The sequence below is a fragment of the Cryptomeria japonica genome, chromosome 11 (genome assembly GCF_030272615.1).
Source record: "Cryptomeria japonica chromosome 11, Sugi_1.0, whole genome shotgun sequence".
Classification (NCBI taxonomy): domain Eukaryota; kingdom Viridiplantae; phylum Streptophyta; class Pinopsida; order Cupressales; family Cupressaceae; genus Cryptomeria; species Cryptomeria japonica.
Window position 1 is genome coordinate 562,688,747 of NC_081415.1, and position 18,982 is coordinate 562,707,728.

The 18,982-nt window shown below is 40.8% G+C and overlaps 1 non-coding gene across 1 annotated transcript; it reads left to right on the forward strand.

The window, feature by feature from the left end:
- The first annotated feature begins 13,050 nt into the window (after positions 1–13,050).
- On the forward strand, positions 13,051–13,245 carry LOC131026671 (U2 spliceosomal RNA). Its single transcript, XR_009102368.2, has one exon. It is a non-coding gene; the product is annotated as a U2 spliceosomal RNA (small nuclear RNA).
- The last annotated feature ends 5,737 nt before the right edge of the window (positions 13,246–18,982 follow it).

Below are 18,982 nucleotides of genomic sequence, written 5' to 3' on the forward strand. Positions count from 1 at the left end.
GATCCTATCTGTGGCTAAGGCAAATCCTATGTCTAGTGATGGGTGTGGAACTAAGAACATCACATGTTTCGAGGAGTACAATTTCTTCCAGCTTCCTTCAGTCTATCCACGCACAATCTGCAATAAAGCAGCATTTGCATCACAAATCCGTAATAAAGTTCTGTCTTCTCCGCAATAAAGTATCAGTTTCATGGATTCAGTCAGTTTCAGATGAGACACAGCAGCAACAATGGGCTTCAACAAATCAAATCTTTCAGCAGACTCAGACAACATTATGGTTCAGTGCTATCTATCATTTCTGTGAAAGTAAACATTGTGACCACAATCAAATAAGACTTATACAGGTGACAAGAGACACTAAACTTGAGGACTACAGTGGGTGTTGGTGTCGAGTCTTGGTTTTCTTTTGATTTTAACTTTTTTTGGTGACATGTCTTTTAGCTTTTCTGGGATGTCTTTGACTAGAGATTCTATCTCCAGGATGTCTTTGACTAGAAAGGCGAGGATGGGGTATCGTCACATATTTGTATTTTCTGTCTGTGGATTGTCTTTTAGTAATGTTATGACTTGTCCAAGGATATGAGGACACTGTGAGTCTAGTATGAACTGGGGCATTCTTTGTTTGTGACTGTCTTATCTCCATGCAAACAGGTACAATGACTTTCTGGGTCGAACATATGCCTCAATTGTCTTAACCTACTTTCCATAATAAAGCTCAATGATGATAACGCACAAGAAGCTCTTTCACTTTCATATCTTCTGTCTTCCATCCCCCTTTCTTGATTGACTTCCATCGTCCTTCTCGAGTCCGCGTAGCCTGCTATCACATGACTGAGTATAATGACACACCAAAAAATATTTGCATTTCATGTAGTTGCACCTGCATTACTACATATAAGCATTTCATACATACATATAGATATCACAACTGCATCACATCCTGCACACAACACATATTAGCACATTTTACATTTTCATCATGTAAATAACTATTTGCATTATCATATTCATCTGCATTACATATATTCACATTTGCATCATGCATACACATATACAACATAAAAGAACAAAAAAATATTGCATTGCATCATATACATATTTGCATCCATCACATAGAAACATAAACATCACATAAGAACATCTCATCACATAGGTACACATGCATATAGCTGTCGCAAAGATGAATCATTTCATATATATAATCAAAAGTGTCATGATACAATGATGTTAAAATCATATGGCTACAAAAGCACCCACAGATGTCTACAATACAAAAATGGTACAATACTGATACATAGGGAGCCCTTTAAGGCTATGATGAACTCCCTCCCTCAGAGTCGCCTAGCCTCGACGGAATCTGAGCCCCTGAAGGACCCACCCCAGGATCATCCTACTTGTCCCCTCTATTTGGTGGTGGTGGAGGACCCATGACCCCACCACTCGATGCCTATCTCCTCCGACTCCCCCCCATAGCTGTCGTTGTACGCGACGGTCTGTGGAAGCTCCTCGCCCACTGATCTACTGGTACTGCACCATAGTAGAGGTCCCTCCAGTAGGCTATCTCCTCTTGTGCCTACAGGACATAGGCATATCTGGCCCCTGTGTCCTCTACTGCCTGCCTCCCAGCCCTCAGTGCTGTCTCAGCCTCTGTGTAGCACTGGATCACCTGATCCCGCTCTCGCTCAGTATCCCCGAGCCTGGTCCTGAGCCAATCCCTCTCCCTCTCCAGATCCTGAATCTCATCTGCCTGGCCCTGGCAGATCTCCCTTAGATCCAGTAGCTCAGTCTCCACTGGGTCAACCCCCTCTGCCTCTGCCCCTGCCTGTGGCTTATCCTCTGCGGGTGCCTGCCCCTGTGCCTATACTGGTACCTGTCTCTGTCCCTATCCCTGTATCTACACCTGCCTGGGACCCTGTGCTGCTGGCACCTATAAAGGCAATCCACCGTGACCCCTCACCACCCGAGCCTGCCTCTCCTCTCCACCCTCCCTCCAAGGTGCAACTCGCCTCTCTCCAACTACTCTCCTCCTCTGTCGGCCTCTACCCCTATCGCCTCCACCATCATCCTCGTCACCACCACCATCTCCCTCCAGTGCCTCTCCTGAATCTGTCAATCGGGGGAATGGATGCTCTGCCCAATATGCTGTATACTCAGCATCCATCCCGATGTCCTCGATCTCAGGCCACATGTCCTAAGGAAGAGGTATCATCTCCACCAGCTAAGTCACTGCCCGATCATACGACAGTAGCGGCCCAAACTGTGCCTGATCTCTGACGGTGCGGGCACACATGCCTGATCCCCGGGGCATCCTCTGAATCCGACCAAACTATCGGCCAATCCTGTCTACCAGCTGCCTCTCTAGCACATAGGGCGTCTGCCCAATCAGGTACCTGCTCCTAAAGGTGTACGGTAACTCAACTACGTCATCCTCCCACTGCTCATTGCCCAGATAAGGTCGCCATATGACCTCATCAATGTCATCAATCACTCACCGCCAGTACTCTAGCGTGTCAATCCATGGCTACGAGGTGATCATATCATATAAATGCACGAAGCTGCGCCCATGACCTCTGCCCCTGAAGTGTATCGGTTGGGTAACCAGCAGATGCTCGTAAGCCCATACCTGCAGCAATGTAACTCCGCAGTCCAATCCCACTGATCCATGATAAACAAACTGATCCAGCTCGTAATACAAGTGTGCCAGCACACACGGTCCCCAGGCATATCTGGTATGCTGTGTCATCAGCGTCTCCACTACTCCCCCAGCCCACAGCCAAACCCCATGTCGCCCTGTCCGGACACAGGAACCCACTGATAGCTCCTCTGATCACTGTCAGCAATGCTAACTCTGTGGCTGTCATGGTGTTCCATGCCACGTGTCCTGCCCTCATCTGCAATCCAGGGTCCTGAAATACCCGTCTCAATGCCTCCCTGTCTCCATCTCGATCGTAGGGGATCAGCTCCCCATCGATCGGCACCCGCAGAATCCTGTATACATCCTCCAGGGTGACTGTCATCTCACCCATCGGCAAATGGAACGTGCACGTCTCAGAGTGCCATCTCTCAGCCAGCGCAGTCAGCAGTCTCATGTTCGCTCGAAACTCAGGCACATACAGCACATGTCTCAAACCCATCTCCTCGATGGCAGCTTTATCCTGAAACAACAACTCAGGTCGTAACCTTTGTGTCGACGAGAATCTCTCCCGTAACTCTAGCATCGGCAAATACTCCTGCAGTCAAAACAACTCAATCATGTCAGTTATAGTGGCATTCACTGTTCATCACAAAATCCTACTTTTTATCCAATGCACATTGCTATCTATCCTAGTGACACTGACTGTTCATCACAAAGTGTTGCTGATTATCCTAGTGATACTCCCTGTTCATCACAAAGTACTACGTGTGTTGCACTCCCTGTTCAGCATAAAGTGTTACTCACATTTGCACTCCCTGTTCATCACAAAGTGCTGCTGATATTTCAGTACTCCCTGTTCATCACAAAGTACTCTATCTTGGTACTCACTGTTCATCACAAAGTGCCTTGATCTATCCTAGTCTTCCTAGAGGACCTGCTTGAGTGTATCCTCTCAGCAGCTTATCCAATCAACAGCGTATGTTCATCACAGAACTGCCGATTTGACCTAGAAGATGTAAATTCATACTTTTCAAACGTAAACACGCTTACATGACACAAACGCTCTTAGAGACTGCATAGACGTGCCTGAAAAACACAGACGCGCCTTCTTGACACAAACGTGCCTATGCTCTGCATAGACGTGCCTTCTTGGCACAAACGCGCCTCAACAGCATAGACGCGGCTGCATTTGACACAGACGCGGGTCCAGACATAGACGCGCCTGGCACAAACACAGACGCGCCTAGCAGACACAGACGCGCTTGGCACCAACGCAGACGTGCCTAAACATTTTTTGACACTTTTTGGATCCTAGTCTAAGCGCATTTATGACCCTACCTAGCATGCATTAATGACAAAATTAAATGCGTCAAAGTACGAGGAGGTTGGGCGGTACTTACTAGCTCTCCTGCCTCTGCTGGCCTCTGGAATCGGCGAACGCGGTCGAATCTGTGAGTGAAAGCCATCGCTGCTGACTGCTCCTGCTCTATTTTCGCTCTGCAATATGCTCTTGTGGATGCGTGGATGACAATGAGGATGTATTTTCCCCCGTGGTCTTTCTTATAGCCTACCCTAGCCCTCGCCTTCCTTTTCCGAGTCAATCTTCATTATCCCGTGACTTTGTCACTTTATCCGATCAATCCATTCTAGCCTTTCTTTCTTATCGAGAGATTGTCTGCAATCTTTTCAGACATTTTCATCCAATTTCTCGAAGGGGCATATCATTCTCATTCTGGGGCAACTCTGTATCAGTTCATCTTATCTTCTTTGAAACAACGCGACAAACCGCATTGTCTCAAAGAGGGGCAAAATGTAGACACCCAAAATTGTCATGTCTAATTAAATAAATATTATTTATTTAATTATCTAAGCTTAATTCTTCTATTAATTAAATAAATCCTTATTTATTTAATTAATTCATTTATCCTTTTCTAGCCTTATTTCTCATTTAAATAAATACATTTATTTATTTAAATTACCCTTTTTCTAAATTAAATAAATATCTTATTTATTTAATTGATCCCACTTCTTCTATTAATTAAATAAATCTTTATTTATTTAATTAATTCATTAGCCTTTTCTACCCATGACACATGTCATTTATCTCTTAATTCATACACTACCTACCCCTTTCATTATTTTATTATTTCTTTTACCTACCCTCTAATCATAGCCGACCTCCTTTTACACCTCTCAATCTTATCCCTCCATTTCATATAGTGTCTTCTATATATGGAGATGCTTCCTTCATTATCAAACCCTAATGAGCAAATGACTTGAGCAATTAACTACACTACGATCCTACTTGCAACCACATTTCGTTCTTTGTTGAGCTCTTGTGCACATAAAATCTGAGAGCAAATATATCAAGCAAGATCAATAGAGATAGGAAGAATGGAGATCAAAACCCTATTGGACATGTGATGGTATAATCTTTGTGATTTCATTTGATTTGCATTGTCTTAGGTAATCTTCATATGTTATGGTGGATCTTTGTTGTTGTTAGGCTAGGGTTTTGTGGTTGGATTCATTTAGCCTTTCAATATTGTTATTATTGTTATCCATTTTCACCATATACATTTTGGCACGCCCGATGGGACTCTTGTCCCTTTTTGCATTTAACCTTTTGTTGCAGATTTTGTGTTTGAAGTTGCAGATCTGGCATTTCCGACAACATTTTCGACATTTTCGCGTCTGCATACTTTCGGATCGCGTTTTTGATCTTCTGGAGCGTCTGCGACATCTTAAATCGCGTCCGTGTTTTCAACAAAATTTTATTTTGCAGGTTTCCGAAAGGCGCATCTGTGTTACGAAAACGCGTCTGCGTCATTTTTATCCGCGTTTGGGTCTGGAAAGCGCGTCTGTGGTTTTTATCCGCGTCTGTGTTTCACAGAACCGCGTCTGTGTTTCACAGAGGCGCGTCTGTGAAGAGGGTAAACGCGCCCGTGTTCACCAGTTTTGGAAATTTTGCATTTTTCATTGATTCAGTTTTCGGATTTTGCATTTAGGGTTTCAGATCTGGTTTATTTTTGGACTAACATTTTCAGATCTAGCTAACAAAATTGGTGCAGCTTGTCTTGGAAGCAAAATCGTTTGGTTGAAGGCCCCTATTTTCACAAAGTCTTTTGGGTTTTTAAATTTACCTAACTTGTGTGCATGCAGGAGGGGGTGATTATTTCAAACAAATCCAAACTACTAACAACTCTTTGTTGCAGATCCTTGGCGAGGGTTTTGGATTTTTATTGTGTGCTTTGTTTTCAGAGACTAGCAAACACTTCCATTGGTGCACTAAAATTGAATCATTGTCTTTTGTGTCTTGAGCAATAGGCTCTTTTTGTTTGATCTTTAGAGGGTCTGTCTTCCCGTGTGGTCATTAGGACTACTAGTGAGAAGAGAACGACCCAAGTGGTAGCGAGGAAAACCCACCTCATCCGAACCACTATAATCAAATGTATTCATGGTGAAAACTATGAATAACGTGTGCTGATTAGTTCATACCGACACTATGTCTCCCCATAAACCCATTTGATCAAATTTATTTGATCAGTTGTAGGGCGTAACCCCTACCTGCTGGGAACCTTCTGTATTTACAGAGCTGAAAGTGCCGCATGTATGGCCACACGAGTGGATGCCCTTACTAGCACCTTTTTGTTTTAGAGGCCCAAATCCTTCTAGTTGTTGGGGCAGGAGGTCGGACCTCTGGTAGCGGCCCACACACATACGGTTCTTAGTAGAGATACAAAGTTGGCCATGGGGAGTTTTCATGGGGACTGATGCTTGGCTGACCCGAGAAGTGAGTGCTGAGGGTAGAGCCAGTGAGGTCAAGCATCTAAGTATCCGCTCTGAATAGCGTAGCCTCGGGGGTAAAACCCCATGTGGGATCAACAACTATTGTCTTGGCCAGCCATAAGAATTGTGCTTGACTTATTTTAACATTCGAAACATTCAAGACCAAACAACAAAACATTGTGTCTTTTGTGTCTAGAATTCAATCTTGCATTGTGTGGGATTGGATCTTGTGAGTTTCTACCCCACTTTTGAATGTAAAGTCTCTCCTAAGTGAAAACCGTCAATCCTAGTGACCTCCTTTCTCTCTCCTTGGAGTGGGGGAACACCTAGGGTTCGATTTTCCGCTTTACACTTTCGCTCTCCTCAAAGCTGAAAATCATGTGAAAGATTCATGGGAAGCGAAGTTAGCATCCAAGGCAGCAAAAAATGGTAGTACTTTTATCTTTGATAAAAAATCCACATGGGGAGAATTCATGGAGCACATAAAGGAAGGATATTTTCCTATTGATACATATGAATAGAAATATATGTAGTGGCAATTGCTTCGACAGAAAAAGGACCAAACTGTTCAGGAATATACTAATATGTTTCATGCCTTAGCAGCAAAGCTTGGCATCAAAGATTGTGAGAAGCACCGAGTTTTGAAATATCATAGTGGACTCCATAGGTATATCCAAACCGAAATGGAATTCCTGAACATAGAGACTTTACCTAGTGCATATAAATTTGCTACCAAAATTGAGGAGAAATTGAAACAGAAAGGAAGGAGGGATAACTTCGCAAACAACAGATGGAAGGGTGAAAGTGGCAAAACTACATGGAAACAAACCTCAAAGGAACCCTCTCCCAATTCACCAACAAAAAAGGCGTGGAGTATGAAGAAGACACAAGAGAACGATATGTGGTGTGAATTCCATAAGAGTCCCTCTCATAATACAAAAGATTGCAAAACCATAAAAAGCTTAATGATGGAGACGCATGAGGACAAGGCAAAATCTAAGGTGGCAGAAACTTGCACAGAAGAAATCCCTGAATAGGTCATTGAGGCTGACCCATATGCAACGGTAGCTACTACAAAGATATTGCCTTGGGAGGATGAGGAGAGATTGTTCCATTCACGGATGTGGGTTGGAAGAAAATACCTGCACTTTATCATTGATAACGGAAATCAAAAGAACCTAATATCAGCAGAAACTGTGAAGAGACTGAATCTGAAAACAACAACCCACCCGCAACCCTATTCAATGGGATGAGTAAGTCAAGGGAGAAATATCCAGGTGCACCAGTAGTGTTGCCTTTCATACTCCATAAAGCCTTTCAAATATGAGGTAATCTGTGACATGGCTCCTTTAGATGTTTGTGATGTTCTGTTGGGACAACCATATATGTACTAGCGACATGGTGTTTATGAGTCCAGGCCTCGCAGCGTGACAATCAGATTAGGTGAGCAGAAATACCGAATACTAGAGGTAAGCCCTGCATACACTACCTCTTTGATTAGTGCCAAGCAATGTAAGAGGTTGGTTGCCAAAATAGGAACATTCATATTATTGATGATTCATTCTAAAGAAAGGAAATCAGTTTATAATTCCCATGCCATCACAAACACCACAACACTGCAGCAAAGATCAATGGATCAAATTTTGAGGAAATATGAAAATTTGTTTAAGTTACGAACTGGGGTACCTACACACTGCCAAGTGAGACACACTATTGATTTGATACCAGGAACTCCATTACCTAATGAACCAGTCTACCTTAGGTCAGTATTAGAGAATAATGAGATTAAGAGGCAAATACAAGAATTGATTGAGAACGGACATATTCGTCCAAGTGCATCACCCTGTGGCAGCCCGATTGTTCTAGCAAAGAAAAAGGATGGAACCTGGAGACTTTGTATTGACTATAGGGCCTTGAATAAAATTTCAGTCAAAAATAGATATCCACTTCCCTAGATAGATGACCTCTTGGACCAGCTTAGAGGGGCCCGATTCTTCACGAAAATTGATTTGAAATCAGGATACCATCAAGTACCAATTGAATCAGCCGATGTGTCGAAGACATCTTTCAAATCTAAAGAGGGCTTGTTTGAATGGCTAGTGATGCCTTTTGGTCTAACAAATGCTCCAACGACATTCATGAGAATGATGAATGATATACTTAGACCATTCACTGATTCCTTCGTGGTGGTATATATTGATGACATACTCATCTTCAACAAAACTTGGGAGGAACATTTGCAACATGTGGAAAAATTCTCTCAACCTTACAAGATCATGAGCTCTATGCAAACAAAGAAAAGTGCTCCTTCGGTATGCAGAGTATCAGATACTTAGGATATGTTATTGACAATGAGGGTGTCCATGTTGATTTGGAGAAGATACAAGTGATTAAGGACTGGCTGTCTCGTAGAAATCTCACGGAGTTACGAAGTTTCCTTGGGTTGGCAAACTTTTATCGCAGATTTGTGTTGGGATTCTCCCATTTGTCTTGGCCTCTAAATCAGTCCTTGCGGGGGGGACACAAGCCAAGTTTAAATGGACAAGTCCTCAACAAGAAGCATTCGAGGGGCTAAAATGAAGGTTATGTTTTGCACCAGTTTTATCTCTTCCTGACTTGCAACAAACATTTGAAATACAAACAGATGCATCAGAATATGCTCTAGGGGCAGTCCTCATGCAACATGGTCATCCAGTTGCATATCACAGTCATAATTTTTTTGATACAGTGCGTTGGTATGCCACTTACGACAAGGAACTGTATGTTATTGTTCAAGCCCGTAAGCAGTGGAAACATTACATTCTAGCTAAGGAGACTGTCATCAACACAGATCACAAACCTCTTCAATTTTTGCAAACACAAGGGAAGTTGCAAAATGATCGACATCAACGATGGTCAGCTTATCTTCAACAATTTCACCTCAAAATTTGCCACAAGAAAGGAAGCACTAACAAAGTAGCAAACTGCTTGAGCAGACCCCCAATTGCAGCCATAAGTATTGTTTTGAACTCATGTGGTCATCAAACTGAAGCCTGGGCTTGCTTGTATGAGAATGATGTTCAATTTGCAGATGTTTATAATCAATTGGTGAAGGAACATCAAGTGAATGACTTCTATTTGCAAGATGGAATACTTTGTCACCTTGGCCAAATCTGTGTGCCCAATGCAAAATGCAAAAAGTTGATATGGGAAGCTCACTATAGTAAGGTTGCTGGTCATTTTGGTATAGGTAAGACTACTACTATACTTTAGAGGTATTTCTATTGGCCAAAGTTGTGAAATGATGTTATTTCATATATTCAAGCTTGTACCGCATGTGCTATTTCTAAGCCTGCCAATCATAAACTTGGGTTGTATTCACCACTTCTTGTTCCTAAAAAACCTTGGCATTCAGTTTCTATGGACTTAATGTCTGGTCTTCCCACCACAAAAAGAGGTCATGATTGTGTGTATGTTGTTATAGATAGGTTCTCAAAAATGGTAGCAATAGTGGCATGTAAAAAAACAATTTCTGCAGAGGACACTACAAAGCTCTTCTTTGAATACATCTGGGTTCGTTTTGGTCTGCCGAATACCATTATCTCGGATAGGGACAGTAGGTTTCTTAGTAAGTTTTGGTCTACACTATGGGAAAATATGGACACAAAATTAACAAAGTCTACTGCTTTCCACCCTCAAACAGATGGCCAAACAGAGGTAGTAAATCGGATGATCATACACATCCTACGAATGTACCACTCAAAACATCCCCGCACATGGGATGAAAGTCTTCCATATGTTCAGCATAGCTACAACAGGGCAATTCACAGTTCAACTGGTCACAACCCATTTGAGGTTTGTCTTGGTTATCAGCCACTATCACCCTTAGATGTTGCCATACCACTTATTCAACCTGATCTGGTTCCACGTGTTGGTAAGGAGGAAGATAAGGTAGCCCGGTTCATTGATAGAATTCATCATCTGCAACAACAAGTTCATGAAATCTTGGAACACACCAATAAGAAATATAAGGACAAACATGATGAGCATTGCAGTCCTCATAATTTTCAAGTCGGGGATAAGGTATGGTTGCATATCCAGAAGGAGCGATTGCAAGGTGCCAATAGGAAGCTTCATCCTCTGCGTTACGGGCCATACACAATCATCAAGCAAGTTGGTGATAATGCTTTCGAGCTTAATTTACCTCCATTTCTGGGTCTTCATCCAGTCTTCAATGTGGAACTCTTGAAGCCATATTTTCCTCCACTATTAGATGTTGCAGATGTGGCAGAAACAATCTCCACTACAGAATTGAATCCAAATGCAGCTACCCCATTCCAATACGATCAGATTGTGGACACCATGGTGAAAACACTCAAACAACAACAGATTTACTTGTACAAAGTGGTTCGAGCAAGGCAGATTGATCAACAAGGAAAGTGGTTTACCAGAGAGCAGCTTCAAGAACATTTTCCTCATCTCATTTAGAGTGTTGATGCAATGGGGCCCATTGCTTTCCAAGGGGGAAGTAATGATCAGAAGAAATTTTGAAATAGTTGAAAAAATATTTTCATATTTTTTTAAGTTTTTCTAGGCATTAGTAAATGGTATTTTTGAAGGCCTTCGAGGCATTTTTAGCCCTTGAAAGTGGCGAATTTTGCCTACAACTCTTGGAGACCTTTCCAACGAGTTAAACGGCTTGTAATTTCGAGTCATGTGCATAAAGTTATGCCTAGTTAAAGTTAGGACAAATTTTATATAGTTTTTTGAAAAATTACATAGTTTTAGATTTTATTATGTAAATAAACCTGATACGACTGTTGATTTTTTGATTCTCAAGGAGTTGTTGGTGACCCTTGGATTCCATTGGACTACTATATGTTAGATTTTCGAATTGAATACAATACTTTTTGGCTTGCTTCAATTCTAAGCTCTCGTGTTCATGTAACAGAATTTACAATACCACAGGTTCTCACCCAGGTGTTGTCATCCGAATCCATAATTCAGATCATTTTCATTCATAGAAATAGTAGTAGTATAGGTTAAGTTAGGTGAAGTACCAAGGTAATTAGCCATTCTAGAGACTCAATCCAAGTTGCGGGCAACCCACATGCCTTGGAGTGTTTCAAAGTTTGTCAACTAGGGAGAAAGCCTAAAAATGACTCTCATGGGTGCAACTTGGCATTGGCAATAGTTTTTGGCATTGCTCGATGGGATTGTTTGGACTAAAAAAGTCTTAAAAACACTTCATCTCTTGTTGGTATTGATAGGTATATTAACAACTTGCAACTTTCTAAAGCATTTTGAGCATATCTAGTAACTCTAGAACTTTAGTTTCAAATAAATTCATACGAAATTTAAATGAGGATACATAATAGAAAAAGTTCATAACCATTTGCTTACTTGTACCTCTCACCATCTAGAAGAAGGGGTGGATCAATAAGAAAAAGTGCAAATCCAGCAATAAGAACATTCTCCACAACTCCTAATAGGCCATTCAATCATATTTTCATAAATGAAACTCTTTTGATTTCTATGGTTGTACCTAGAAATCAATTATTTGTCCCTTTTAATAGGGGCAACCCACTCAATCTGTAGTAGCATGATAATATTACCATGGCTGCCCTCAAAAGTATTCCATTTTTTGATGAAGAAGATCAAACTACACCTATTGAACATATCAAAGATGTGGCAACTCTCTATAACCACTTGGGATTAACTGGGAGAAACCTTATATAAGAAATTTGAGGACAAATCGGACCACAAGTCCTTGACAGAGGCTTTACATGACCACCATAAAAAAGGCTTTACGTGAGCATATGACAAACTTCAATTTCTCTTTTTAGAACACTTGAGAATAAATCCCACTACTAGTAAGACCCTCTCTCGAGTATGCATTCTTGTATTAATTGAAAATGTTAAACAATACTTTACCACAATGATTCAATCAGTAGATAGGGATACACTTTCAAATGCATATGACATAGGTATAAGAGATGAAATAAGAATGGTAAAATTGCTCCAAGATTGACATAGCTATAAGAGATGAAATAAGAATGGTAAAATTACTCCAAGACCTACACTTTTCTAGAGATACAACCCCACATAGCTATAAGAGATGAAATAAGAATGGTAAAATTGTTCCAAGACCTCCAATACCCACTTTTCTAGAGATACAACCCCAAATACTTGCAATTATTGGCCCACTCTTACCGTTAGCCCAAATAATTGACCCGTTAATCTTCGATACACATATCTGTCACGAACCAATCTTTTGTAATGGATATTCCTCAACAAAATAGTTTTATTTAACCTACAAGATTATACTAGAGAAATATGTATTGTTACATCTCCTTTAGGGCATACCAGAACACCAAGTGGCTACTTCAATAGGGCCTCTAACTCAAAATGGACGAAGATTAAAGAGTCATCCGATTATAGCAGAGAAATATGTATTGTTACCTCTCCTTTCCGGCATAGGAGGAAATCGAGGGGCTAAGATTGAACATCGCCTCCAATTGAAAAGTCCTCCGATGGGCTATAAGATTGAACAGTCCTCTGTCGAGATAATTTATCCCACATGTAGCAGGGAAAGAAATTAGAAGAAAACGTAGGTATAAATATAGGGGGAAGACTCTGCTCAAAGCATACCTTTCTCGGCCTTTTGGCTAAGATCAAGTGTAGTATCTGTTCTTATCAGTTTAATATCTGATACGTGGTTGAATGAACCACATGATATTAAATTAATTTCTTGAGGGCGAAGGCTCACACGGTAGCTTGCTCCCAGAGCCTTTGCACGTCTCTTCTGTATTGCACTACAGCAAAAGCCTGGTGCACCCCACACACCCAAATCAATTCTAAAATTGAATAATGATTGTCTGCTAATTGATTGATTGTGTTTTTTTTTTTTGTTATTTCGGTTAACAATGAGTAATTTGTCAATCCGTAACGAACGAGGACTTTTGTTACTGGCAACAAGTTACAAAAGAAGTTGTTTGTTGTTTACATTGAAGCATTCTCATAAGCTCGATCTCTTACCAAGATGATGCATGCAGAGAAATATTTGTGTTTGCATCATCTCACCTGTTAAAAATGACTAACAATTGTTTCTTCATTGAAGACTCAAACGGTAGCTTAAACTTCTCTGGTTAGATGTTGCTTGGAAATATCAAAGATGTTTAAGTAGTTCTATGTATGAAGCATTAAGTAGTTCTTTTACATATCTTGTGTAAAGCGGAAAATCGCGATCGAACCCTAGTTGCTCTCCCCTCTTCCAACTCCAAGGAGAGAGAAGGGAGATTCACTAGGGTTGATGGTTTTTACTTAGGGGAGAGACTTTACATTCAAAAGAGGGGTTGAAACCCACAAGATCCAATCCCACGCAATGCAAGATTGGATGCTAAATGAGTTTCAAGGGTTAAGACAGCAAGGCTACCCTCTTTTGTAAAGAATGTGCATAGAGGAATTAAGCTAGGAATGCATAGAAAGTGACAAAGATTCGCTTATAAACTGAGATAGGGATATAGGATGAAGCTGCGGACCTGGAATTAGCAGTAAAATGTCGATACGGTGTTGTCCTACAAATTTGAGCAAAAGTTGTCGGGACGATGGCGCCCGGCGCCACGGTCCTCCGAAAAATCTGCGAAACGAAGGGGGATCTGTTCGTCTCTGCACAAGGATTCCAAATCTTCAATTTCAGCCGCGTACCTGCAACCTACACACAGAAAAGCGAAGACGATTGGGGGGTTAGGGATTAGGGGTTTGCCTTTAGGTCAAACCCCGGTTTTGGAATTAACCAAGAAATGAGCAAGTGCTGTAAATGTAAATGACTGTAAAACAAGTACTAATACCTTGTTCTAAGGATGTTTGTATCCTTATGTGTGAAGGTATAGATGTTGTATGTTGTTGTTGTAGTAGTATGTGATCTCCTCTTCAATGGTTGAATCCTTGTCTTGAATGCAACACTTAGCCTTGAATGGAGACTTGGAATGAATGCTTGAATGCTTGAGTATAGTTTCCACGCTTTGTACACATATCCTCTTCATGCCAAATGAGAGAGAAAAATGTAGTTTATATACTTGTCAATTAGGGCTGATAGACTGATTTTCCCGACCTTAGGCCGACCAGGAAAGTTAATTTCCAAATTGCAAACAAAAAGACCCGAGACCCCTTAGGAGACTGGGCCCAAAATAGGCCCAGGGACCAGGGCACTGGGCGCCATGGTCCTGGGGGACCAGGGTGCTGGGCGCCCTGGTCCTGAAGGACCAGGGCGCTGGGCGCTCTGGTCCCACCTCCCCGGACAGCAGGGTGCAAGGAGGGTCAGGCCAGGGTGCAAGAAAATGCAGTTTTCAGTGTCATAATCAGGTTTCAGGGTCTCCATTCAGGTTCCGTGTTGCGTCGCCATCGTGAAGACCGAAATGCAGTCGAAATTGCAAGTGTCGCAATTTTAGGACGCTACATTTAGCCCCCACTTTAGCGGGAGTATGTATGCTCATACTTCCGGTAAAGTACAAGGAACAATCATTGAAAGACTTTCACCACGTCAAGGAGGCAAGACACACCAAGCCCCCAATGGACTAAGGATCTTACGACTTCGATTGATAAAGTAAAAGAGAAGATCACGAGGGAGAACCATGACTGTCAGTAGTAAGGTTCCCTCACTATGAGTCATGCAAGAGAAATACCAAAAATTTTCAAGGCAAAGCTGAGTTCTCCAAGAAATTTTCATGTATCCTGAAGGGATAGACAGGGTGTATGCCCCCCTACGTTAAAGCGATCGCACACGCCTCAACGGGGGTGATTGCTTTAAGGTAGTGATACACATAAGAAATGAGAAAGGAAAGGAGCATGTTATCGCAAGGATTTAGCCCCCAAGTGTGAGATAAACCCAAGGATAATAGACACAAAACACAAAGCACGAGGTGACTTCGCTTTCCTCGGGGTCAGTATGCTGTATGATAATTCATGTATATATATCATATGTATGTATGCATAATTGTTCTTCATTCCCCAATCAAGGAAGGTCACCTAGAAGAAGGGAACACATGTGTCTTTTGAGTCAACATGAGAGAGATCGAGAGATCTCAATTCTTTGCATTGTCCTCAAGTAGACAACACTAAGGACAACAAATAGAAGAATGAGAATAACATATAGAAGAAGTAACACAAGAGAGGAGGAGAGAATCTGCTATGCTAATGTAACTAGTCTAGCACGTCATCTACCCCCCGATCTTGCTGATCAATGTTTCGGGAAGGCAGGGAACATGCTAGAGGAAGAACATCCAACACAGCAGATGGAGCTATCACTAGATCCAAACAAGGGCTATGTTCATATCCCAAGCCGCGGTGTTCTTGTCTAGGAGCTAGGATAAGTGCTTTAGAAAATTCATTAGATAAATGGTTATCAATATCAACAAGTTCATATTCACTATCAGAAGCAAGAGGAATAACATTTTCATCATGAATAACATTTTCATCTATATCATCATCAAGATTTATAAAAATAGGATCTTTAACTCGCACAGGATCAAGACCATCATGCATCTTATGTTTAGGAGATTTAGGCTCAATGTTCGGCTGAGGAGAAAATGGAATAATGCTTGTTGAAGGTGTTTTTGGGGATTGCAAAGTTTGAGCTCTAAGACGACGCTTTCGTCGGCGTTCACGTGCAGAACGATTTCGTCTAGTCTTAGTAGGAAGTGAAGAAGATTGAGGAGGAGGAATGTTCTCATCCTTATCACTTGGGTGTTTAGGTTGTGGTCTCTTAGGCTGGATAATAGGAGAAGAAGAAGGTCTCTTCTCTCTATAAAAAGAAGGAGGAGGAACTGCTCCATATAAAGGAGGAATTTTTGGTTTAGGAAGGAGACCAAGTCCATCATGACGAGGAGGTATAGGTCTACTTTTAGGAAGTTTATTAGATATAGACATAGTCACATCCATAGGGATGGGTTGGGAATCTTCTTGAGGAAAGACATTAGTTTTATCTTTCAAAGGAAGAACTTCCTTCTCAAGAATGATAGGAATATCAAGTTTAGGTGTTCTAGGTTCACTTAGAGATAGGATCATATCTGTTTTCCACTTTTGATAAGATTTAAAAAGATGATCACTTCACGGAGGAAGAGATTGGAATTGTTTAGGCCAAAAGTAATCAAGAGGAACGCTAGAAGTTCTTTCAGCTGGTTTAAAGAGACTATGATTGACAGTAACAACTTCACCATTATGGGGAAATTTCAAACACTTATGAATAGGAGAAGCAATAGCTTTCATGGAAGATAGCCAAGGATAGCCAAGCTTCACATGAAATTGTTCGGATGAAGGAATAATAGCAAAATTCACATCAAGGAATTTGTTATGGACCTCAATAGGTAATGTAATAGAACCAATTGCAGGAGAAGAAAATGCATCAAATAGTTTCACAATCACATCTGTTTTGTCATATATCACTTGATTCAATTGCAAAGTAAAAAGAAATTCTTCAGTAATGATATTAACCATGCACGAAGGATCAATAAGCACTCCACGGCAAGGTGTATTCTTGACTTTTGCAACTATGTATAAAGGACCATCAGGTGCCCTAATGGTTTCACTGGAATCAAATGTGATGGAAAGTTCTTTAGGGTTTTCTTGCTGCTCTACGAAGTTAATCACATTCGGAGCCATAGACACAAGACCATCAGATGAAAAAGAGGAATCATTAGTCTCAATCGTATTAGAGGTATGAGAAGGTAATGGATCAGTGAAAATCTGAAGATTTTGATTAGGAGGAGCTACAGATGTGTTGCCTTTATCATTCACTCCAGAAACAGAAATAGTATTATTATCAATCAAATCTTGAATTTTACCTTTTAAAGAAAAACATTTTTCAGTATCATGCCCAGGCTGACGATGAAATTGACAAAAAGATTTGTTATCAAAATAAGGTGAAGTAATCTTTGCAGGATCAATTTGTCTTATAGGAGGAAGAGTAAGCACATTTTGTTCCAATAACTTATTCATAATACTATGCAATGATTCATTCAAAGGAGTATACTTTCTTTCTTGTTTGAAAAATTTAGAAATAGGAGGCACACCTGATGCTGCATTCACATTGTTGTTGATGATGTTTTCATTGAATTTGATGGAATCTTTGTTCGGTTTAAACTTCCCAAATGGTTGTTGACTGCTATCACCCTTATCACTCGGAGCCATAGGATGTGATTGTTCCATTTGACTCACAGTCAGTTGATAATTGTGAAGAGTTGCACACAACTGTTGGAAAGAAGTAAACTCAGAAAACAGAAGTTTTTCTCGAATATCTTTTTGTAAATTAGAAATAAAGATTCTTTGAATATCATTGTCAGGCACTGGAAAAGAAATTTGAGCATACAAATGCTTATATCTACCAATGAAATCAGTCACTTTTTCTTTAACACCTTGTTTACAATGCATTAAATCAATCAAAGTAACCTTAGGACTTATATTGTTTTGAAATTGTTGAATGAAAGCATTTGCAAGTTGTTCGAAAGAAGTAATGGAATAGGAAGGCAACGAGCAATACCATTGTAGGGCTTTGTCTCTTAATGTTCTAGTAAACAGTTTTGCAAGCAACCTTTGGTCATAAGCAAAATCAGTACAAATTGTTTGAAAAGTCTTAACATGTGTTAGAGGATCTCCTTTACCATTATAAAGTTCCAAATGCGGGATTTCAACATGTTTGGGAGGAATAGCTCGAACAATGTCAAGAGAAAGTGGGCTCGCAACATCAAATGTGGGCACATTAAACTTAGATTGATTCATAGAGGCAATTTGTTGCTATAAAGAAGAGACAGTTTGTGCAAGATTGTTAATGGTCGCTTCAGTCGAAGAGTTCATATTAGATGTATTAGATTGAGATGGAGGTGTTATGTTATTGAAAGAAGGTAAAGAGTAAGGTGGTGGGACCCTATGATAATTAGTCATAGGAGATGATTGGACAGGAGGAACACTACAAGGAGGAATGGAATGGTTAAATGAATTGCCCCCTTGCGTCATGTTCATTTGTGAAGATGTAATAGGAACACTCATTGAAGGAATGAATGAAGAAGTCGGATTAAATGAAGGAAGAGGGTTGATTGAAGAAGAAGGATTGCCCCCATGACTAGTGATCACAGGAGGAATGTCTTGTATAGAAGTAGCCATTATGTTTGATGTAAAGGCAGGTATGCTAGCAATAGAAGTCATCAAAGGAATAGAATGATTGACTTGAGTAGGAGGTTGTGTATAACCCAAATTTTCAGCACAACTCTTCATAGGCATCACATTCAAATCCACGATGTGTGCAATACCACGCAAAATATCAATTCCATTCTTATCACTTTGAAGCATACGTTTTAGACCCTCAATTAAAGGAAGAGCTTGACTATCGGGGTATTCTTGAGACATCCATTGTCGAAAAACGTCAAATTGGTTATCCAATTTCGAAAGTTGTTCTTCAGAAACCTCATGGAGAGCTTCTTCATCATTAGGAGGATTAGAGGAATTACCCATGTCCTGGTTAAAAAGGCAATTCAAATTAGGTTCCATCTCCTCGGTAATTAAACCTCGGAAAGACTTAATTCTACG